The sequence below is a fragment of the Pelodiscus sinensis genome, chromosome 21 (assembly GCF_052426305.1).
Source record: "Pelodiscus sinensis isolate ZL-2025 chromosome 21, ASM5242630v1, whole genome shotgun sequence".
Classification (NCBI taxonomy): domain Eukaryota; kingdom Metazoa; phylum Chordata; order Testudines; family Trionychidae; genus Pelodiscus; species Pelodiscus sinensis.
This window is the reverse complement of record NC_143072.1, coordinates 3,791,654-3,816,631: the sequence shown is the minus strand read 5'-3', so window position 1 is coordinate 3,816,631 and position 24,978 is coordinate 3,791,654. Positions and strand designations below refer to the sequence as shown.

Here is a 24,978-nt window from a genome sequence, read left to right as displayed (position 1 = left end):
GCGCGCGGCGCTTGCGGGGGGAAAAGGGGGAAGCGCCAGCCCCGGGCGCGCGGCGCTTGCAGGGGGGAGGAGGTGAAGCGCTGGCCCCGGTCCCAGGTGCGCGGCTATGGGGGGGCCCCAGCCCCGGGCGCGTGGCTATGGGGGGGCCCCGGCCCTGGGCATGCGGCTATGGGGGGGGGCGCCCCCGGGCGCGTGGCTATAGGGGGGCACCCCCGGGCGCACAAGTGTCCCCACCCCCTGGCACCCGGCAGGCGAACGGCCACGCCCCCTGGCGCCCGACAACCTCAAAAGGTTGGGGACCACTGGGATAGATGCATGAGATTCCCCCTGCTGGTGAAGGATGTTCCCTGCAGCCCAATTTGTAATGACCCAAGTGGCAAGGTTTCTACCACTTTCCTTGGAGGATCCATTGCAATTCAGAGATCTTTATGAATGGCACTTCCCTGATACTCAGGCTGTTACCCTTTAGTTTCAACATTCTATTACATTTCCTCTATCTACGGGGGGAGGGAGGGCGGGGAGAGGGGGGGGGGGGAGCAGCTCTCTCCGGGGTCCTATTTTTTTGCTCTTACAAAAGGCATTTGGGTTTCCTATTCCCCTTCTTCCCTCCGCAGCAGAGACAACAGGACCCTAGTGCGCCTTGCAAGCACCAACACAGAAATGCAAGCTGCCCCAGCAACGGTCTTCCTCCTACATTCTCTCTGCCCCCACCCTCCATGCATCACTTGCTGACAACACCGATTTAAGAATTAGGCGCACTCAGGGCTGGATTTTCAAGCCATCTCAGTTCCCATTTAAGTTCCAAAGTACACATCAGGTTTAAAAAAGAAAAAAGAAAGGCAGGCTCACCAAATCGGGTGCCCAGCTCTTCTGAAAATCTGGCCGTAGATGTCACCACAGTAGCTACTGCTGAGCATTTCGGAAAGGTGTGGCCCTCATGATCGGTGCTGACCCTTGGAATATCTAACCCTGAGCTGTTTTATACATCTGGATCCAAGTACTAACTTTCAAGACTCACCAAAGAGCTAAGCCTCCGTTCTGGACAGCCCCATGCATAGTCTAGTAACACTCATTTGATACAGAAGCACCACAGCCCATAAAAATCTAGTCCTCCCTATGCACTTTTCAAACGCATGCAGAAGAGTGAGGACAACACATTCAAGCCAGATGCTGGGGGAGGGGGGCGGGAATCAATACCCAGAGCGAATGTTCTGGCCTTAGAGGCTTTTCAGAACATCACTAGCTAAGAGCCGGCTGGGCGGGGAATGGACAAAACCACAAACCCACAACACCCAGCCGTTTAGGGAGAGCACATTTGCTGTTATACTTTTCAGAGATATCACTAACAGCTTACAGCCTAGGAACAGGCAGGGACTTTGACACGCTGTACATCTGTCATTGAACACCTCGGTATGTCCTGCCATTCCCTTCTGAGGCTACGTCTACACTGCAAAGAAAAGTTGGGAAACTACACGCAAATTGCAAACCGCCATTTGTGTATCTTTTCCCGCTTTTCTTTCAAAAGAGGCTTTTCCGGAACGTGGCGTGTCTACACAGCACCACATTTCAGAAAAACCTGCTCTTTCGAGCCATCCCTCTTCCTCGTAGAATGCGATTTACAGGGATGGCAAAAGAACGCGTCCGCTGTTCCGAATTTTTTTTCCGGAAAAGCGGACATGTTCCTTGGACACAACATTGCTTTTCCGGGATACCAGAAAAGCTCTGCTGTCTAGACATAGCCTTAATGAGACGCACCATTGCTGATTAGTTACAGGGGAAGCAGGGCACCGGGAAATCATGCTCTTTTGTTTCCCCTCATGCTAACTTCTGTGCTCATGAATCCGAGAGGGCCTCTTCCCCCTCCCCGCCCCCTTCCATCACAACCACCTCCACCCCACTTCTAGCCACAAGACCTTTGGGAGGGGAAACGCGCTTACCATCTCCTTTCCACACTCAACCCCTGCTGGCTGTGGGTAGATATTTTCTTTCCTGTTCCCTCTAATCTGCCCCCTACCCCTGCTGCATCTTTTAACGTTCTCAAACAACTCCTTCCAACGGATACTGGACACTCCTGCCGCTACTCAAGTAGCTGGCTACACAACTGCGGTGTTTCCGGCCTGGCCAAGGAACCGCACTCAGCTCCTCCCTGGGGCTGCAAAAGGGCAAAGCACCTTTCGAGGAAACAAGGAAAAGGGCCGGAGATTAAAAGGAGTCAACAGTTGGAGCCCTTGCGGCCAGAATTGTGAGAAGAGGCTCAGCGCCAGCAAAAGGAGATGGGATTCAACCAGCATCTCTCAACCTGTGGAACGTGGGCTGCAATTATATAACAGATACACTCCCTGTCTGGTCCTGCAGATACACTATCACATGCAGGGCCATCCGTGGGGAGAGGGGGGGCCTAGGGCATACATGTACCCCCCACAGCAGGCACTGCCCCACCCCCACTCCATCCTTTCCCCAAGCCCCACCCCCGTTCCGCATTCTTGACCCCTCCCCCAAGCAGTGTGGCCCGAGAGATTACCGGGAGGCCTGGTGTGATGGCAGCCCCGGTCACCCTCCCTGCTCCACTCACCATGGAGGAGGGAGCTGAAACAGCCCGGCACCCTGCTCCGTTCTGCCCCGCCGCCCTCTCCTGGCTCGCTCTGCCCTGCTTCTCCGTAGCAAGGCACGAGAGGGCGGCGGGTTGGAGCAGGGCAGGCTGCTGGGTACGTTTGGATCCTGCCGCCATGGTGAGTGGGATGCTGTACAGAGCCAGATCCCCGGGCCCCAGTAATCCCATGGGTCCCATCTATAGGACAGTAAGTGCACGGTCTAGGGCAGCCGCCCCGAACCATCCTATGGACGGGATGGCTCTGAGCACATGAGCTGCAGCGGTGTGCTGCTGGGGGTCACAGGTGGGGAACCACTGGGCTAGATTTTTCAAAAGAGCCCCCAGTGCTGAATGTACAAAATGTTGGGTGCAGAGCTCTTCTGAGAGTGTGTCCACTGCACACCAAGCATGGGCGCTGACTCAGGTTGGAGCCTCTTTCTGTATGTCCACACACAACCCTGCCTAAAAATCAGCAAGCACTCAGGACCTGGATTCAGAGCTTACGTCCCACAGTGAACAAGATCCAAGCCCCGTCATTCCGCAGTGAGGATGCAGGTCAAGCTGCAGACTCAAATCAGAAGGTGTGCTTGACGGAGCATGGTCCCAGCAAGCAATGTGGATGCACCAGCACAGAGTCCACAAGGGTGTACACTGAAGACCCAGGCTGTGTGTGCAGTGTAGACACACCCTAAGTGACCAGGAAGAGGTGCTGGATGGAGGGCGCTTTGAAAAACTGGACACAGGTTTAAATATATAAATGGGAGCCAAGATTGAGATCCTCAGAAGGTACATAGGCTCCTAACTCCCATTGGATTTCAGAGGAAATTGGGAACCTAAATACCTTTGAAGATCCAGCTTTGAATTTTTTGGAAAAACTGGTCTGCCAATGCATCAAAACAACCACCACCCAAAAGACCCAAGATCGACAAGTTGTTTATTTTTGGTTTATTTCTTGAGATTTAAAATAGATGCCTAGTTAAGGTGTTGGTGCACCTAGAACATCATAGGCAGAAGCGATAAAATCCCAACAATAGTTGGGTATGAAATGACTCCTCTTTTCTCCTTCATTGTTCTAGGATGTGTATCCCCACGAGCTCTCCAAAAAACCCATCAAACAAGATCTTCTGCAGAGAGCCCAAACTCAGGCTATATATATATATTTATTTTTTCAAATCAAATTGTAAAATTAACTAGTAACTAAATATTGGCCAGTAATCACAACACTCTTGGTTGTCTAGCAAACAAAAACTAAATACATCTTAACTGCAATGAGCTAGAAAAACATCCCCATCTGCTTTCAAAGAGCCTTTGAGGACCAGGTATTTGTACACTCCAAAGTGTGGCGTAGAGGAGTGCTCCTGTCTGGCAGCTAAGGTAAAGTGAACTTTTGTATCACTGCTGCAGCAGCAGCAAAAGGCGGCTTTTATCGTGAAGTGCCTTGTGCGTGCATCCAGTGATACACAGCGCTGTATTTAGGCAGGTGTAATTCCCACAGAGATAAGACCTTGTTTTTCAAACAAGCAGCATCCTCCATACATTACAATGGCAAACATGAAAAAATAAAGACATTTTCCAGACAGCATGTAATCTTTAGGGTAGCAGCCTGGTAAATCACAACCTGAAGGATGGCACTGAGCGTGAGGCGGGTGATGGCAGAAAACACAAGGAAGAAACAGGCTCTTGGTCTACGACCAAGGAATGCTCTCAAATCTCCTCTCATTTTGTACACAATTGTAGGGTTGGAAAAATATTGCTGGGGTAGCCACAACACACAGTCAGGGGGCTCAGGAAATGGCTCAGAATTTCACATGTCACAAGGCCCATGAACTTGGGATGTTAAATATCGGTTAATTGAATAGTCAAATAACCTTATCAGTTAGTCAATTATTCTATAGCCCCTGGGGATGGCAGCCAGTGCACCTCACTCCCAAGGAGCCCCCGCTACTCCGTGCTGCTGCCTCTGTATCAGAGGCAGCAGTGCGGGATGCCAGGCAGGAGCTGGTCTGCGAGGGGAGCCAGTTTAAAAACCAGCTCCTCTCGTGGACCGGCTGCCTGTCGCCTCTGATAAAGAGGCAGCAGAGCGGGGTAGCAGCAGCCTTTGTCTGGGGGGGGGGGGGGATCTGAGCTTCCAGACCTGGCATGAGTCAGAACTGAGCTGGGCTGTATGCCCGACTCCTAATACACTTTAAATGCAGAGCCACAGCAGGGGTAGGTCCCGGATCCGCCCGGTGCAAGCCAGGGTTGAGTGGGGCTGCTGGACAGCCTGCTAAAAAATTTACTGGGGGAGGAGGGGGTATTTGAGAGAGGAAGAAATGTGTGTAGGCCTTAGCATTCACCTATAAGCTTTTGCTTATCAGTTAACTGACTACGCGATCACATCCCTACCATGAAGTCAAAACGAGTTTCAATCCATGCTTGTTATTTTACAGCCCATTGACAGCTGCTTCTTGCTCTACACAACTGTCCTGGGCCATTTCCAACTCTGCGGCCTGTCAGAGGACAGCTGACTCGCCGGGCCTTAAACGGCAGAGCCACGCCATTCTGATTTCCTGAACAGATTCGTAAATTGGGGCTGATGTGTCTACCCCTGTGCTGCCTTTTGCTTTTCTCCCTCCTTGATTCCAGCAAAGGAGGATGGGAACCCCAGCTTAAGGAGTAGCTCTCTGGCTAGGGCCGTGCATGGGGTGAAGTAGTCATCCCTCAGAGCTGCGCTTCTGCTCGGGGGGCGGGGGTGCTTGGCCAAGACAAAGGGCGCAGCAGCAGGGTCAACCAAATTCAATTCGTGTCTTAGCTGGGCCCGACCTAGAATAGGAGAGAGCCCCAGGGCAGCCCATTTCCCCCGGTCCAGGGCTTCATGTGCTCTCTTGCAGCATGGACACACACACCTGGGCAGTTACTCAGCACCCCAATGCTCAGCGCCCATTTAGGGCTGTGCAAAGCACTTTTCCTCCCCTTTACCGAGTGTCACCCAACACACGACATTCCCGTGACACCAACAACCAGGGATGTGCTAATGTACCTGTGGGCAAGGTTAACGGATGCCTTGGGCTCATCGGTTAACCCTCACGGTGACACACAGCCCTCCCCCACCCGCTGTCTCTGTATCAGAAGCAGGGAGGGGGGAGCCGGTGTGCGCGGGGAGCGGTTTTTTAGCAGGCTTCCTGGCTGTGCCAGCTCCCACAGAGCTGTCTGCCCCTCCACGCACACCACTCCCTCCCACAGAGGCAGCAGCACCAGGGGGGCAGGCAGGAGCTGAAAAATTCAGCAGTTACACATTTGCAAAAACAAAGGCATTTTACCGTCCCTATTCCCAAGGAGGCTCTGAAACCCCGCAAGGTTGTAGCACCACAGCACAAGCCCCTGTCTAGAGACCCAGGCTCAGAGACTTGCGGCAGGCTGCAGGGAGAGGGGGCTGCAGTGTAGGTGTCCCTGAAGAGCTGCAGTGCCAAGAGTTAAGGGACTGGTTTGTCACAACAGCCTGGCCAGCAGATGCAGCATTAATCCCAAGAATGAAAAACAAACAAACAAAAACAAGAAAACACCACCATGACTCCGGAAGTTAGGAGACGGGCTTACACTCCCTGAGATTATAAAAAACAAACAGAAGGGTTTGGAATTTAGCTATGTGCTTTGTATAGGGGTTTCGGAGCCTTTGGGGGCCCTCACGTCAAGCATTCAAGCTTTTCTCAGCAACCACAACACTGAAAAACCAAACGAAAACAAGCTGAGATTGTCCCATCTTCACCGGACTCCTGAAGCTAGGGCTTTACAAGACACCTCCAAACATCCGGACAAAATCACCAGGGTGTGGCCACATGGAGATGGCTGCTAGAAAGAGCAGAGACCCCCGGTGTAGGGCTGAGGATACTATGGACCGGATCTTTTCCCAGGCTGCTTAATTTGTAAAGAACTCCTGCTCTCCTGAACACAAGGGCTCAGAATGCTGCAGGTTGGGTGGCCAGTATTTAACATAACATTCCCTAGCTTTTACAGAGTCCTTTTCCATCAGTAGGTCTGGAAAAGAAGGTCCTTATAAGCCCTATTTCGTAGTCTCAGTTATCCTCTGTCTACCACTACAGAGATGATACCTACGCAGCTCGCTAGTGTAGACACACCCTACTCTGAGAGAAGGAGTCTGTCTGCGTGGGGACACCCTCCCCCTGAACATTAGCTACGTCAGTGGAAGCTCTCTTCCATCAACACAGCTGCGTCTACACTGGGGCTCTGTCGGCACAGTATGACTGACGGGGGGGGGGCATGTTTTTCACACCCCTGCCCTGATGTGCATAACTATGCCGATGTGCCTGCTTGGCTTCAGGCTCAATTTGCACTGAGAGGGGAAATGACTTACCCATGGTCACCCAGCAGGCCAGGATCGGAGAAATCATTCCTCCACCCACTAGGTCACACTGCCTCCTCAGAGGCCAGCCACGCAGCAGAGCAGAGCTTCAAGGTGCGTCCAGGCCTGTAGATCTTCTACCCCTTCCTTCCGGCGGAGGAGGACTATTCCTGGTGATGCAGCAACAGCCACGGACTATCCAAAAGGGAAAATTCTCCTTTCCCTCCCCACCACGCACACACCTTGCAGCACCAATGCACTGAGCCCACATGGTCAGGTTTGTGCAGGGGACAGGATCTACCTCAGCTATGAAAGCACAGTGGGTGAATGAGTCATGCTTTTCCAAGCAGCTCGCCCCCAGTGTGTTATTTATTCTCTTCACGCGAGTGGCCATTTTAAAAAACTGGCAGTGCTCATTCTTTGGCACGCCACACTATTGTGCCAGAACAATGCCAGGTGTTATTTGTACAGGGCTTATCTAACAGCCTAGGCCAGCGCCCAGCTCAGAGGAACACGGCCTAGCCCACTAGAGTGAGCCCAGACGGGGTAGATTGAAGAACAGGCGTTATTTAGCGCTCCGGGCCCTTGTGCAGCGAGCAGCAGATCGGAGGGGCTGTAGAAAACCTTGCACATAGCTGTGCACCAGAGTCAGAGCTGGAAAAGGCCGTCTTCATCTCCCAATCTATCCCCACCCGAGGAGGGGAAAGCTGTTTCCTGCCACAGGCGTTCTGGTGCATTTCCTCCTCCCATGTCAAGACCAGAGGGAAGTTCTTCCAACTGCCAAAAACGCTGTTCAACTGAAGGGGGTAAAGAGGATGCTGCTGACAGGTCTCAGTTGTGTTTTCCCATCATGCCTTTCTCCTGAGAAGCTGCAGCACCTGAAAAGCATGTTCCTTCTGCAAATATATTCGGGGGAGGGGAACCCCAATATCCACATCAGAAACTGCAGCGCTTGTCCGGGGAGGTGCTTTTGAGCGCCCATTAATTTTCAGCAAGACACTCAGCGGTCTTCAGGAGGCGCTCAGCTTCTTCCAGGACTGGGCCTGTCATTAACGAGAAGCCATCCACCACGGTGCCAATTTACCCATTGGAGATTGGCAGGGCGCCATGCCGGCTGTGCGCATAGGACACAGGCAGGGAAATAAAAACGAAACCACGTCAAGCATCTTTCAAGGCTGTCATTTCACACGCACAGTTCTGCGCTCGCCGAGTAGATTTTTTTAAAAAAAAAAAATAAATACAACCTGACACTAATTCTAATGGTTTTAATAAATGTTTAATGTCTTGTTAAAGGTCGCCCGCCTACTGTTCTCACTACAGATTTGTATTAATAGCACATGGGCCACTTGGTTTTAACTGTGTTGTTTCATCAGGATTTCAAATGTTTGGCATACGCTTCTCCCAAGTGATGTATTTAAAGAAGAAACACACAATGCACGACATAATAAACTGTCAAGGAGAACAATGGCAAACAGCCAGTTAGCACAACGGCAGGGGAAACATACAGATTAACACAGATACAGGGGGGGAAAATGGACTCTCTAATGCGTGCACCAGAGAGTTAATAAGGCTGTACAGAATCTCACTGAAAACCAGCAATAAATCCAAACTAATCCTGCTTTTAACATCACAGTTTACACAGTGGTTTTAACGCCGTCGTAGCAAGTGTCTGCCAATTCCTGTAACCAACTCATTTTTATAAAAGACTAACACTGGATAGGAATAATAAAATATACCTCAAAACAAAACTCTCCTGCGGGGAGGAGGAGGCTGGATGGATGTTCCTTAATTGGGGGAGGAAGGGGGGGGAGGAGGGAGAGGTTTCCCAGGCGTCCGTCGCCAGAATCTCTAGATGAAATTCCAGTTTGCGATGCCCCTGAAGGGTGCAGAGTAATTTATTTTCTGCAAGCCTCCTCTGATGAAGCTAATTTATAACTCTGTCAGCCTGTGCACTCAGGGCATCACCACAGTTGCACCTCCGTCTGTAGGGTGCCGAGTGCAAAGCCCAGGCCCCAATAAAGATGTTTATTTAAGGTCCACCCCAGAAGGTTCCTTCAAGTTGATAGCAGCCTTCAACTTCCTGAAGGGAGGTTCCAAAGAGGATGGAGAAAGGCTGTTCACAGTAGTGACAGGTGGCAGAACAAGGAGCAATGGTCTCAAGTTGTGGTGGGAGGGGTCCAGGTTGGATATTAGGAAAAACTATTTCCCTAGGAGGGTGGTGAAGCACTGGAATAGGTTACCTTGGGAGGTGGTAGAAACTCCATCCCTAGAGGCTTTTAAGTCTTGGCTTGACAAAGCCCTGGCTGGGTTGATTTAGCTGGGATTGGTTGCCTTGGGCAGGGGGCTGGACTTGATGACCTCTTGAGATCTCTTCCAGCTCTAAGTTCCTACCATATTTTACAAACTGAAAGGCCATTTTTTCCCTTCCAGTGACTCACGTGGGCGTCTAACAGAGCCCTTGCAGCCAGGGTAGAGAAGCAGAGCTGCTGATTCTCAGACTGGCTTCCTTCCTGTCTGTCCTTCCATGCTCATCACCCAATGGGATTATGTGGAAGAAGGATGGATTCTTTCCGAACTGCTCCCATATGTTGGGATGCAGCTGCTCCTTGTTCTCTTGCCCAGAACGGCTCCAATTTTCTGTACAACAAGCAAGAGCATCAGATAGGTGTCAGTTTGCCCAGCTGGGCTCAAATCGGGAAAGACGACCATTTCCAAAACTACAGCAGGGCCAGAAGAGAAGGGCTGTAACGCAGAGTTTGAAATCAACCCTGCTCTGCTGTACTAGAAACAGAATATCCATCCATCGGACCGTCCCGTGAAGAAGGCGGAGGAAGGAGAAATGACCATTGTGCCCAATTTTGGTCACCGTTGTATTGAAACAGGAAAGGAACCAGAGGCGAATGACAGCTGACCAATGAGCTGGAACGCCATCCATGCAAGCCAAGGAACTGGGTTTGTTTAGTTTGGAAAAGAGGCGATTAAGCAGGGGGATATGATAGTTAAATACTTGAAAGGTTGCCCTAAGAAAGGGCGGGGGGGGGGGGGATTGTTCTCTCCCCACAATGGGGAGGGACAAGGGGCAGCGGGTTCAAACGACAACACAGCAGTTTTAAGAGGGAAAACTTCCTAATGGTAAGAACAGCAGGAAATGGAACCAACTTCCAGGGGAATTGTGCATCAAGAAGGACAAGACACACTTCAGACTTGCAAAGGCTTGTGCACATGCTTGACTTCACACTCACAACACTCCCATAGGCTTCTGTGGGAGCACTCACACACTCAAAGGGAAGTATGCGTGTACAGTTTTGCCGCACTGGCATCTCACTCACTCTCCTCTGTGTCCGTTTCTCCTCCCGCCCTTTGTCTCTCTCGACTATCTCTACATTATAAGCTTCTTAGAGGAACGACCATCTCTTACTATTTGTATGTAAAGCCCCTAGCACAGGGAAGCCCAGAGGACTTCTCCAACCGCTCATGTAATAGGAATAATAATCAACTAAGTAACAGAGGCCATTTACACAGGTCAAATTAGAACTTAGTTTGGCCACCACTACGGATGTAATAGTATAGTCGATTAACCGATAAGCAAAAGCTTATAGGTTAATGCTATAGACTACACGCACACACACCCCAAATTTTGTGGCAGGCTGGCTAGCAGTCCCGCTCAGTCCTGGCTTGAAACGGGTCCGGGACCTACCCCTGCTGTGGCTCTGCATTTAAAGTGTATTAGAAACCAGCTGGGCAGGCAGCCCCGCTGAGTTCTGGCTTGCACCAGGTTTGGGAGCTCAGACCCACCCGAGACAGGGGCTGCTGCCACTCCATGCTGCTGCCTCTGTATCAGAAGCAGCAGCATAGGGTGACAGGCAGCCGGTCCGTGAGGGGAGCTGGTTTTTAAACTGGCTCCTCTCATGGACCAACTCCCACTTGGCATCCCACACTGCTGCCTCTGATAAAGAGGAAGCCGTACGGAGTGGAAGGAGGATCCTCAGGAGTGAGGCCAGAGTGCACTGGCTGCCAGCCCTGCCCCCCCCCCCCCCCCCCCAGGTACTATAGAATAGTCAACTAATTAATAAGAATTATTGAGGTTACTCCACTATTCAATTAACCAATATTTCACATCCCTCCCTACCACCAAATTGAAACGGTGCTTAAGTTGCTCAATTTCCACGATAAGACCTGCGTACTAGCCCATCAGTAGTAAGACACATGACAAACTACATTTCTTCCCACCGCCTTGCAATTTCCAGATTGTACTGATGATGCAAGACCACAGCAATAAAGCTCATTTGGAGCCTATTAAAGTCAACTGGAGGTTTTCTATATGTAACGCAGACTGGTGTAATCGAACCTGCAACCTCTGGAGCTTTGTGCATGAGCTTCTACCTTGCAAGGTAAAAGCCACCAGGCTCAATTAGGGCTGGTAAAGCAGACTCACTATTCTCTCTGTAAGTGATCAGAGTGCCACTAGATGGGACAAGGCAGCACAGCTAGAAGGGGAGTAGAATACACAGGAATACCAGAAGACATTGTGTTGGGTCCTTTAAAGAGCCAGGAGAGGGAAGTCTCATTTGCATCTTTCATCCACGCATACGTTTGCACCAGGACTCAAATCCAGCCACAATCTGTACTGCCCTCAAAGCAGCTCACCTCTGGCACCTCCCGTAAATCATCTTCCCACATAATAAATAGCACGGGGCCCTTCCTGAGTTACGGACTTGGGCGCTCACCAGGAAGGACCAGGCTTACAGGGCCACTCCTTCAATGCTACAATGACCAGCTTTGATGCTACAGACAAGTGGCTGATTGTGATGCTGTACGAGTGAACAATGTGAGTCTTCCACGTGATGGAAGGACTCGGTCACTCAATAAGAAAAACACGAATGGATTGTGGCATCAGAACACATTCGCAGGGTAAAGTCACAAATACCTAGAATTAAACACAGCTAGAGATTAATAAAGTTTTTCCGAGACACACGCAGCACCCCCCCTTTAAACTATTAAGATTGCTCAAGGGCATAAACCAGGAGTGGCCAAACCGTGGCTCACAAGTCACGTGAGGCTCCTTCACAGTTAAAGTGTGGCTCACAATGCCCCCCCACACACACCCCTCCACCCCATCCTCCACCTACCAGACTGGGGCGGGGGGAGATCAGGATTTGTCATGCAGCAGTGTGTTGGGGTTAGAGGTTTCTGCCCTTTAGGGAAGGGCGTCTTGGGGTTCAGCCCTGCAGAAGATGCCTGCCAGGGTTCGGGGCTTCAATGGGAGAGGGGCTGAAGCCCCGAGCTCTGGTAGGCAAGCACAGCTCTTGAACTTCTGAGGATTATCATATGCGGCTCAGAACATTTGGCCATCCCTGGCATATACCCCCAATGCAACCACTACAAAGCCAGGAAATCCTCCCCTATCCCTTGCCATCGACAAGCATCAGCATTTTGTCTTCTCCACATGATCTTACCCCTGCCACATTTCCCTTCCTCGCCACGCAGAACCCTACAGCCTTTAACATCGACCACACGGAGCAGTTAGAAGTGCATGTTCTAAACGAAGCCGAACCAGTTGTAGGTTGCAATATGTGGGCATGTGTGTAGGGCGGGGGTAGATTTTTGAGCACATTTATGTGTGGAGGGGTGTAGAATAAGGGTATGTCTACACTAGCTCATTAATTCGAGCTAGGTAGGCAAATGAGGCAACCGAAGTTGCAAATGAAGCCCGTGATTTAAATATCCCGGGCTTTATTTGCATGTTCCGTCCGGTCGCCATTTTGAAATTTCACTAGCCCAAACTCACTGCCGCGTGGCTACACGCAGCAGTGACACGTTAATTCAAACTAAGTCCTCCTCCTCGTGGAATGAGGAGTCACAGTTAATTCGAACTAAGGACGCGTGTAGCCGGGTGGCAGTGAGTTCGGGCTAGTGAAATTTCAAAATGGCGACCGGACGGGAACATGCAAATAAGGCCCGGGATATTTAAATCCCGGGCTTCATTTGCAACTTCGGTTGCCTCATTTGCCTATCTAGCTCAAATTAACGAGCTAGTGTAGACATACCCAAGAGAATTATTGATAGATGTAATGGATTGGGTTTGTGTAAGCTTTTTTTTTTTTTAAGTGAAAATAGTTTGTAATAGTGTTTATCATTTCAGGACTTTGTTCTCTGTAGCAATGTTATTTAGAGAGAGAATGAGGATGTGTGGGTGCTGCTATGTTCTTACAATAGATATTTGCAGTGACAATCAGATCCCCTCTGCCCCTTTTTCTGTTGGAGGAAGAATCCGAAAGGTTAAGGAAAAGTTCTCCTCACCTCCCTCTCATAGGGAACCAGGAAAAAACAAACAAACAAACAAACAAAAAAACCTGTCCCTAAACTCTTTCCTATTTCAAAGACAGAACTCAGCTTCTTTAAAATTAACTCTGTTAAAATTAACATAGCTCGTTATTTCTACTCCTCTATCATCTAGTTCAGGGCTACTCAGCTTTGGAAGTCCCAGGGGCCACAGAGATACTCACAGCACATGCAGAGGGCTGCAACTTAATTGTGTGTGTGTGTGTGTGTGTGTGTGTGTGTGTGTGTGTGTGTGTGTGTGTGTGTGCGCGCGCGCGCGCAAATATATGCAAACAGCTTTTTTCACACTGATGGGCATGAATACAAAGATGAAGCCTCGGGTCCGCGGTGCCGGACCCAAACGTGGCCAGTGCATCTCTCAGGTTCTGCCCACAAGGCTAAGAAACGAGCACTTCCCAGAATACCCTGGCACTCCCAGCACCTCCTTCCTGGGGGCTAGAAACACCAACACCCTGTACCCATTTGATCCAGCCAGCCCATCTGCTTGTGTCTTTCAATGCTCACCCTGTCTGGGAGACGCCTCGCCGTTGTGGAGCATGTTCCCAGTGGAGGCCACGTTCAAAGAATCCCACTCAGGGGCCACGTGTTGAGCCCCACATAAATCCAAACTGCTCCGCGGACCGCAAACACAAGGCTCATGAGCCATATGTTGAGTAGCCCCGATCTAGAAGCCCAACACGTGGATTAAGACCCCAATGTACTAGTCACTGCACAACCACAGAACAGAAAGATGGTACCTGTCCAAAAGAAATGATCTGTCAAATATGAACGTCCCTGCTCTCCCAAGTAATCAAGCAGAAACATTATTTTTCTAGGAAGACAGGACCATATCAGACCAGTGGCCAATATAGTCTCTGACAGCAGCTGATACAAGATACTACAGAGAAAGGCACAAGGAACACTGAATATGGTAGTTATGGAATAATCCGCTCATAGGGTAAGTGTCTGCCTAATCTTTGTCTGCTACAGATTGATTTATGCCCTGAAGCAGCAGGCTTGTTAGCCCTTCCAAACATTTTTTTGGGGGTAGGAACAGGTTGTTTCTTTAAATTTTTACTAATGTTGCACCAGCTGTCCTAAACAAGGGCATTTTCAGAAGAGCCCACACACCCAACACATACTGAGCCTTTAAAAGAAAAAAATCCACCCTAAATGGGAATGGAACACTTTTGCAAATCTGGCCCATGATGCTACCAATTTCACTGGCAAACCCAACTGGACAAAGACCCAGAGGTTAGGGAGGAAGGAAATAAAGGGAGGTTAGTTTTGTCCTTCATGAACTTCTGCAGAAGAGTGTGAAGAGGTTACCGTGAAAACCAAAGAGTGAAAATTGCAGAGGGGTCTTGTAACAGGGGGACACTCACCTCCCATGAGTACCCCTCATTTGGACGAGTGTGTTTGCCTGCACTGCCTCTTTAAAAGCCTTCTGGCTTCTCAGCCCTCCAGCTGCATTCACACCCTTTTCAGGGTACACACCTAACAGGGGCCCATCCAGCTCTCTGCTGGTGTCTCCATGTCTGGGTCTCAGTTTCCCCTCAGTCTCTTTCCCCACTCAGACAGAGTGGCACCTCCAGGGCTTCCCCTCCTGAAGGCACTGTCCTCTGTCAGTCTCACGGTCTGCTCATCTCGAGCTCTGACCCACACTGACTGCTGCTGTCGGCCTCCCTGGTCCCCGATTGGCAAGTTCCTCTAAAGCCTCTCTAGCCTCTTGGAGGATTCATCTATGGCTCTTTCTAGGTCAGGGCCTTGTCCGCCCTGTCACAGGCCTTCATTAAATATTTATTTTATTAAAAAAAAAAAAAAAAAAGACGCCCTTCAGTTCCCTCTGGGTTTTTATAAGCATGTGAGTGAAGGGATATTTTCTCCTTATTAGGTTGTGGATCTGGAGAAAATAAAGATAAAAGCAGCCTCACAATTCAAGGCAGAAAGAACCTTGATGAAGTGAGTCCTTTTGAAAGACCATTCCATAGAATCCTAGAACTCTAGGACTGGAAGGGACCTTGCGAGATCATCAAGTCCAGTCCCCGGCCCTGATGGCAGGACCAAGTACCATCTAGATCAGGGTTTCCCCAACCTATGGGTCGGGACCCAAATATGGGTCACCATTACATTTCAAAAGGGTTGTCAAGTGTCTGCCCGGGTGGCTCTTCCCTTCCTCCTCCCCCAGTTTTCCAATTGCCTTGGGTCACCAAGTCTTCGTGAATTGTCAAAATGGGTCCCCACCTGGAAAAGGTTGGGAACCGCTGATCTAGATCATCCCTGATAGAGGTCAGTCCAACCTGCTCTTAAATATCTCCAGTGATGGAGATGCCACAACCGCACCACTGTGAATTAGCAAAGGCAGGAGAATGGTGCTTAGTGCCCTGTGGCCTCCTATTCATCTGGCTGAAGTTCATTTTCTTTTTAAAAAGGACAAAGCAGGATTTTAGCCCCAAGCAGAGACAAAACAATAGAATATTAGAAAGTCTGGTCAGTGGCTGCTTGTAGAAATAACTGAAAATCCCACTATGAGGCAGCCAGCGGTCGGAAAGGGGTTTCCAGCAGCAGTAATATAATTACTGAAAGGGGGGGGGGAAATCTTTATTGGTGGAGTTTGTGAGATCCCTTGGAAATCACTGCCCCATCTGGATTTCCTCTTTGAAATATGGCTGCAACAACTCTAGCAAGGGAGAGGAGATTTCCAGCCTTAGGACAACCATGATGTAATGTCTTTGCAAAGCGTAAGCGACACATTTCCCTCGGAGTTTGTGCTTCAGCTAGCTACTTAAGCAAGTAACCCAGCTTCAACCCTGCAGCTGGTCCAACATCAATTAAAGGGACTATTTGCCCAGTCAAAGCTAGGCACATGCATAAGCACCTCCCTGAATGAGAGCCACAATACATAGCTGTGGAGTCATGGAAACCTAGGAGAATTATCCCAATTTTGCAGTCACCGTGTTGGTAAGTCTTAGGGCTCATGGGGATGGAGAGGATCCTACTGTAAGAGATGAGAAAGGAATAGAAGCAAGCGAATCATTGCTCCAACCACACATGAGCTGCTCAAACCTGCTCCTCGTAGGTCATCCAAAAAGCTGTGGCCTACTAGAGGATTCGTTTCCAGTAGTGTCCAGAAGGTACTAGGGTACTGCCAGGTGATCCACATCTACCTGCGTGATTTTCTGAATTACTCCTACAGCCAGATATCAAGAAAGCTCAGCACCCAGTAGGCAGAACTCTTCTGAGTCATCTGGGTCTGACTGCCTGGGAGGAGCCCTTGTGAAAACACTGGCTTTCAGGACGAAGGAAGAGGCGTGCAATCCAAACCAGTGACGTCAATGGGAGATTTGCAGGCTTTGGTGTAGGCCCAAGGTGGTAAAAGGTAGAATCATAGAGCTGGAAGAGACCTCAGAAGGCCATCAAGTCCAGCCCCCTGCTCTAGGCAGGACAAACCCCAACTAAATCAACCCAGCCAGGGCTTTGTCAAGCCGAGACTTAAAAACCTCTAGGGATGGAGATTCCACCACCTCCCTAGGGAACCCATTCCAGTGCTTCCCCACCCTCCTAGGGAAATAGTTTTTCCTAATATCCAACCTGGACCTCTCCCACCGCAACTTGAGACCATTGCTCCTTGTTCTGCCATCTGTCACTACTGTGAACAGCCTCTCTCCATCCTCTTTGGAACCTCCCTTCAGAAAGTTGAAGGCTGCTCTCAAATCCCCCCTCACTCGTCTCTTCTGCAGACTAAACAAACCCAAATCCCTCAGCCTCTCCTCATAGGTCATGCTCTCCAGCCCCCTAATCATTTTGGTCGCCCTCCGCTGGACCCTCTCCAATGCCTCCACATCCTTTCTGTAGTGGGGGACCCAGAACTGGCCACAATACTCCAGATGTGGCCTCACCAGAGCCGAATAACGGTAGGAACAATCAGACCCTCAGGACATTCTGGAAGATACAGCCCAGACAGCGAACGCATGGATCACGCAGGAACTTGGAATACATTTGTGAGGCTGCCAGCAAACAGAATCAGCCAGGAGGAGCCCATATGTTGGGCAATGTAGACAAAAAAATCAGAAAAACCCTGTCCATAAATTTCATCTGGCTGTTTATAGTGGGTCCATCATGGTGGTATGTGAAGTCAAGACGGAACGCAGGTCTAGTTCAGCGATAGACAACCTAGCCTAGTGAATGGGCCGCATAAGTGGCCCTCCTTCATCTCAGCGGGCCGCCAGACTGTCATCACCAAAACCGTCTCCTGGGATAGAGTACGTGCCTAGAATTTGAGAGCTGTACTGACGGAACCGTAACAGCACTTGGATAGGATGCAGGTGGAGCACATGGCGCTCGCAGTCAGCGTTATGTGTAATCAGCACAAAACTCACTTCACGTGTCCTTGTTTTACATGCGTGTCACTTAGTAACATCGGTAGGGGAAAAAAAGCACATGGACAGACACCATCGGAATCTAGCAACCCTGCACGCACGAAACAGTCAACAAAATGTCTCGTGGGCCACACCCAGAACCCTGGTAGGCAGCATGGGGCCCAGGGTACAGGCTGCCCCTCACTAGTCTAATTCCTAAGAGCATTTACACTTCAGAGAAGCCTAGGGTTGAAAGAGACCTCAGGAGGCCATCGCGTCCAGCTGGTAAGTCTTAGGGCTCATGGGGATGGAGAGGATCCTACTGTAAGAGATGAGAAAGGAATAGAAGCAAGCGAATCATTGCTCCAACCACACATGAGCTGCTCAAACCTGCTCTTCATAGGCCATCCAAAAAGCTGTGACCTCAAAGTAGGGCCAACCCCAACCGCCTGGTAGCAGCACTACTGTTAGCCTGCCCTTCTCCATGGGCTCCTGCTGAACTGCTCGGTGGCCACTGAGAAGAGCTGATGGCCATTCTCCTACAGCTTCCGGCTGGGGATTTCCAAGCACTGGCTTCACTTGGCCCCCAGACTGAGTAGCCAAACTCCCACCGACTTCAGTGAGAGCCCAGCAAGGCCAGCACAGAGAGCTTCTGAAAATCCCATCCCTCCTGGTCTTGACACGGATTACCAATGCAGCTCTTTGTAAGCATGGCCCCCGCACCGCTCCCTTACTATCCTTCCTGATGGACAAGGGAGGTAGTTTTAAAACCCCACCTCTGCGCAGCTTTTCACCTCAAGGCACGTTTCTCAGAAAGCGGGTTAGCAATTGAAAAGGATGCTAATGCACAGAGGTGTTGCAGAAATCTCTCCCACATACCCCCCATACCCAACGCTGGGCCTCCTAACAATTGCTACACCACCACCTTTCTTCCATACCCTGTTTCTAAACGGCGGCATGCTTGGGTATAACCATCCGACTAATGGGTTGAACCTTTCCCGGAAGGAGTCACAGGCACTTGTGTTAGTGGCCTCATTAACTGTGCTAACAGCAACTAGCATTTCTCCAGACCGATAATCATTCTATTTTCAAAAAGAAGAAATAAGAACCATATCTCCACGCACTGTTTGTTTGGATATTGTCGTCCCATAGCAAGGGGGATAAACTCATTTAGACATGGAAAACCTTTGGGTCTGCTTTCCACCAAGTGGTCCATACCTAGCACTAAGATTCTGTGGACCAAATTCTATACTCAGTTTCATGGTTGTAAATCCATTGGTTTTTTTAGAAGTTACTCCAGATTTTACTCAAAAGTCACAGAGCCCTCTGAATTCAATTGACAAGATTCCCAAAGGAAGTACACTATATTGATAAGAGCCTAAAAAAATGTTAGCTATTTCCTGTGGGAACAAGTATATGGGGAGAGAGAGAAAAACCCCATTAGTTGCAAAAATAATTTTTGGAGCATTGGTGTTCAGATTTAAATGAACAGAAACTATATTAACAATGACATTTCATGAGGAATTTGGCTGAGGATTAAATCCAGGAATGATCTTAGACTTGTGTTTTTCAGTGCTGCAAAGCAGGTGGAAGTATGAAATAAAAACGTTTGCCTCATCAGTAGGAACATGAGAACCAAACAATTTGGATCTGGATTCATACTACCATTGTTTAGCACAGCATCAAAGATTTCTTCCCCTTCAAATGCAGAGTACAGCCTGGACAATGCAATTTTTTTAGCTATAAATATTTGGAAGCCCCTGAACTGGAAAATTTCCTCAGCCAAACTGAAGTTTCCAAGTCAGTATGGCACTGGGGAAGTTTGCAGAATGAATAGTATTGTCAGAGAGCTCAGATGAGGTGGCAGACTGAGAAAGGGTAAAACTGAATAGTACTTTCTGCCGCAGCTCCTTTTGAAGAGATTTAATTACATACCCTGCATACACAGGATGCGTTCAAAGATAAGCAACTACCTCCAAAAAAGTCTCTAAGTATGAATTCTGTGTGTGTAATCTAACAAAAAGTTTTCACTGGAAGAGCGACTGACACTACACAGTTGTGATGTAACACGTTAGCTTGTTCTATGTACCAGGCAGCAAGCGCAACCCACACACCTAGTAGGTGTGCTTCTCAGCGTGTGGGTTACACACGCATATTCCTTACTAGTCAGAGCAGGGGGCTGAAGTCAGGGCAGGGGGGGGTGCTCAGGGCAGGGGATGGGAGTGCAGGAGTCTGGACAGGGGCAGCTACTGACTGCTCCCTGGAGCCAGCCTGGGGCGGCAGGGGTCGTGCTGCCCAGCCACCAGCTGCTCTCCAGGGTTATTAGGGTGGTGAGGATGCATTTGCTTGCAGCACCCCCCCACACACACACACACGCCCCTCCTCCACAGTGGTCATTCTGGAATATGATTGTCTCTGCTATCACAGCCCTCCCTTTCTGTTTGATGAGAAACAATTGCATTCCACACACATCCCATTGTCCTGGCACAACCAAACCCTGATCTTGCTTTGTGTTCTGATAAGAGGGATCTGCCTCCCAAATTTGGTGGTCTTAGCTCTTACTATTTTGCAGGAATTCTTGAACAAGCAGACTCATACAGACAGACACACACACACCCTCTCACACATGTAGTAAACAAGTGGAGGAACACAGACACTTTTGCAGAAGCCCTATCTGGTCTCATACTTATAGACCCATCACTGGACACATGCTTGAGCAGTCCAGAGTTTGTATGGATTCTGGTTAAATCATGGGAGACGGGGTGACAACAGAGCTATTTCAGTGGATGACAGCATGATCCTAGAGACCAGCGGATGGTTCTAGGCTATGGCCCCAGTGGTGCAAGGAGCTGCACATGGGTGACCCTCTGAATTCCTCAAGCTCCACTCATACAGAGTTTACTATTTCTCCCAACCCCTGAGAGGAGTCCCTCCTCCCCTGACTCTGGTCTTAGCCAATCAAAGTGAAGACGGGCAGGAGATCCTCTGACCGGGAGGCAGCCCTACCAGGGAAGACAGCAGCAGAGGGGACAAAGAGAAGGCCCAAGAACAGGAACAGGAGCTGGCATCCAAAGGCAATATGAGGATGGTGAGGAGAAGGTGAGAATCCAAGGTACAAGCACTGCATCCACAACTGCATCTAGTCTTGGCATCTTGTGGGGAAACTGGTCCAACATTGTGGCCGAGGGCAGCGTGGGCTTTATTTCAATATTCCATGTTTTCCTTTAACCACAGCAGGCTCAAGTAGGGTGACAGATCTTCCAGCCTTGGGATGCACGCTGAATACCCATGAAAATCGCTGTCCTGCACAATCAGGCTACAAGACCCTTCAAATATTAGCAAACTGTACCAACCGGCAAGAGGGCAGGATCCCCATCAATGATTCTACATTGAAGTCCAACTGCAAGGGATAAGGCTTTCTACGGACGCAACGAACCCAGAAGTGCTAGCCCCTAGGCAGCCAATGCCCAGCTTTTTACCGCATCTGCTAAGCACAGCATCCTTCCAAGAGTGCTAAACAGAGGCGGATCCTAGCTGGATGGGTGGGGGAGAACCTCTGTCTAGAGCAAATGGCACTGGCAGGTCTCAGTGCCAGGACAGGGGGCTGTTGGCCCACTGACTTGATATGACAGGACAGGTCCCTCAGAAGGCAAAGGTACAATTCTTACATGCCTCAGTCTCCCCAGACAACAGCCCTGAGTTCTCAGGGACAGCCCCATTGAACAACATTCTGGGACTCAGTCTGCTGCTCACAAGGATGCGTATCGCCCCACTGCCGACTTTCCTGCTTTAATCATGAGTACGCTGCAGCAGCAGGCTGCCCGTGCTCCCCCCCAGCAAGAAAACAAGACCCTAGAAACAGAACAGCTGACACTGGAGATCGGTACCCTAGTTCCACTAGGAGTCTCAGGTGGGCGGAGCATCCCAGCAGCTCCAGTCATGTGTAAATACACAGGAAAAGCTGGTCTTGGTACCCAGTACCTCTGAGACTTCCCAGCAATACTACCCAGCTAAATTTCACCTGGAAAACCTGGCACCAACTAAAGGCTCAACTCTGCCTCCTGGTGGGAGGCAGCTACCGATAAGCAAGGACTTAGGTAACTTATACATGAAATCAGCCTGTCACGAGTCTCAAGCACGTCTCACCCAGGCCCCTAAGATAGCACAGTAAAGCCCAGACATAACTTTACACACAAGTAGCCTCACCAAAGTCAAGGCATAGTTACCTCACACTTGGTCTTTACAGGATTGAGACCCAAGGAATGAGTGTCTTCGGGAAGGAGAGAAAGAAAAGTAACACGAATAGTAGTTACAACCCCACATAGGCTGTGTCTACACTGGCGTGATCTTGCGCAAAAGCGGCCACTCTTGCGCAAAAATATGCTGCCTGTCTACACTGGTCACATGTTCTTGCGCTAGTAAACTGACGTTCTAATGTATGAAATCAGGGCTTCTCGTCCCAGAACTCTGACGCTCCTGCTCAGGAATAAGCCCTTTTGCACAACTGTTCTTGTGCAAGAGGCCAACGTAGACAGGCAACATGAATTTCTTGCGCAGGAAAGCCCTATGGTTAAAATGGCCATCAGAGCTTTCTTGCGCAAGAGAGTGTCTACACTGGCATGGATGCTCTTCTGCAAAAGCACATGCCAGTGTAGACACTCTCTTCTGGAAGAGTTTTTGCAGAAGAACTCTTCCGCAGAAGAGTTCTTGCACAAGAAGCTGCCAGTGTAGACATAGCCATAATGTATAGCACTCTTAGCCAGCTTTCTGTGGCAAATTCCTCATTCCCAGTGCTAGTGCACTGTAAGATGAGGCAGCATGCAGGAAACACTGTGGCAGGTTTACATAATTGTTTTTTTAAATAGAGGTTCTCTTAGCATTAATGCTGAATCAGTAACATAATCCCTACATTACACCTTGCATTACATTTTATATTAATGTCACTTTAATTTGTATTGTCCCTAATAAGGCAATTGTAGATGTCCTGCATAAATGTATCACAGCCATTATCATGAGCAGACGCTGGAAGTTTTGGCAGCTGGATAAGGGGCAACTAGGGCTTTCAGAAACTGGAGAGGAATGGGAGGTGATGTGACACTGTGGGATAAACACATTAGCAGAATGTTTGCTAATGATGCCAGCTCTCTTACTTATTCACTAATGAATCCATCAGTGAAATAAGTAGGAGTGTGCGCACCATTAGGCTTCAGAGTTGGCAATAGGAACAGGACTGCTCATGACTCTCAGAACTACTGTTTCAGGCGCTCAGAAAACTCCTCGAGATAAGGCCATATCATCGGACATGCTGCTCTCGCCTGGAAGGTCTCCTTCCCAACCAGAATGGATCAGGCTCTGAATCATTCTAAAAATGGAAACAGAAGCTGGAGCACAAGCCTGTAGCAAACGGCAAATGCCACGGCAGATTTCACAGAGCTGTGGAGCACGTGGGGCCGAGATGAGTCCAAGAAAGTGTTTCACCCACCTCGACGGCCCAGCAACAACGGGTCAGACTTTGAGATTCTTCGTGTTTAGAGACGTGACATACAATAGCATGTCAGTTCCCCCCAGAGCACTTACACTCCTTCCAATAATAACAGATGAGCCGCATGTAACAGTCATACCTAGAGGCCCCAGCCGAGATCCGAGGCCCCACTGTACAAACATCTGAAGAGGAAGCAGAGCTTATTTTGTAAACAGATGCGGACAGACAAGAGGTGGTGGAGGAAGGAACAGAGAGAAGACAGGACTCCTCTAAGGTCATGCGCCAGGTCTGCAGCAGAGCCAGGAATAGAATCCAGGTCTCCCGACTTACAACCCAGTGCCCTCTCCACCAGAGCGCAACACAGAGCCGCAGTTCCACACCGAATCCTCCTTGCATTCAGTTCCTGGGTCCTCCAGTCGCTCCTGCCTGCCGGCCACAGAGAAAGGCCCCCCTCCTTGCTTCCCGGCTGCAAGTCCACGGCCCACCCCAAAACAACTCGTGCCAGAGCGGGAATTGCTCCGGAGACTTACAAAAGCAGCAAGGGTCACCCCGTGCACGCACGAAGCCAGCTCCTGACCGCTCGGCTGCAGAGCAGCTAAATAAACAGATTCTCGCCATCCCCACGAACAGGAGGGACAAGGGCACAAGCACCCCAACGTGCAACGCTTTCTCCAGCGCCATCCCCAGACACAACTTTCCGCCCTTCCCCATGCAGCAGCCCCAACGGAGCACGACGCTGATGTCACTTGGAAGGGTAAAAGCCTCTTCCGTACTCTGTGTTCGGTGACTGGCGTTGCCAATGCCTGGCGTTTCTAGCCAGGTACGGGGGGCGTTTTAATTTGAACCTGTGCTGCTGCCTTTCACAGCACGGAGAGTGGGAAAATGCCACCCTAAGCTGGCAGGCCAGTCCGTTTTACTTCCTCGCCTGGCACACACAGCAGCCCCTGCACCCTCCTAGGAGATCCAATCCACCTGGGGCAGGTGATGTCGGGGGCCTTCATGGGACACCCACTTAAAACAAAGAGAGGCCCCGGGCCAAGTGTCAAAGGAAGGGGCCACCCAGGAACAGAGAACCTGGGAATCTTTCTGCCCACGCCCGCCACCTCCCCGCAAAAGGCCCAGATCTGACAGATGCCAACCCGTGTAAGCGCCAGGTGGAAGCAGAAGGGAGCAAAGACAACCCCCCAACAAAACCGATCCAGCAGGAGATGCCCTGTCCCCCCTGCGACATCCACGCGGATGGGGTCACTGCGAGCCAAAGTCACTTACCCCCCAGGGGAGGAAGCCGGCGATGCACGGAGCCGGGGCAGCGGCAAGGAGCGAGATCAGCACCCCCCCGCCCCGCCCGCTCACGCACCCATTCCCCGGGCGGTCCCCCCCCCCGCACATTCGAACCCAGCTCACGTGCCTGCTCGATACAATGTAGCCGGCGCCCACGCGGGGGGGGGGGAGGGAGGCGAAAGTTTCGCCCTTACCGCAGGGCTCCGCCTGGCCCGGCTGCTCCAGCGCGGCTCGCTGCGCTCCTGCCGCCCGGGCGCCGGCTGCGAGGAGCGGAGGCAGCGAGCGAGCGGGGCGAGGGAGGGACGGCGGGGAGGGAGGAGCGCGGGGAGGGCGGGCTCCCTGCCGGCCTGGCGGGGCGGGGGGCGGGCGGGCCGGCCGGGCCCTGCTCCCGGGGGCTGCCGAGGAGGCTCTTTGTTCTGTAATCCCAGTAAGAGTGCCAGCCATTCGCCCCGGCGCTAATCCCAGCCCCGCTCAACAGCCGCCTCCATTGGCTGCCATTTACATACAGGATTAGCCAGCCCGCAGCCCGGCCGGGGGGGCTGGCATGGCCCGGCGCCACGGGGAGGGGCCGGCCCGGCCGCGCACCGGGATGGAGAGGGCAGAGCCG

The 24,978-nt window shown here is 50.6% G+C and overlaps 1 protein-coding gene across 4 annotated transcripts in view; it reads right to left on the bottom strand.

Moving 5' to 3' along the window:
• Positions 1–24,776, bottom strand: part of GTF2IRD1 (GTF2I repeat domain containing 1) — a 205,201-nt gene extending 180,425 nt beyond the window's left edge. Inside the window, exon 1 of one of the 4 annotated variants that reach the window (XM_075904296.2) lies at positions 24,566–24,776. The gene's annotated coding sequence lies outside the window, so the exon portion shown is untranslated. The remainder of the gene's footprint in view (positions 1–24,565) is intronic. The other 3 variants (XM_075904297.2, XM_075904298.2, XM_075904295.2) reach the window with 3 other exon arrangements.
• Between the last annotated feature and the right edge of the window lie 202 nt (positions 24,777–24,978).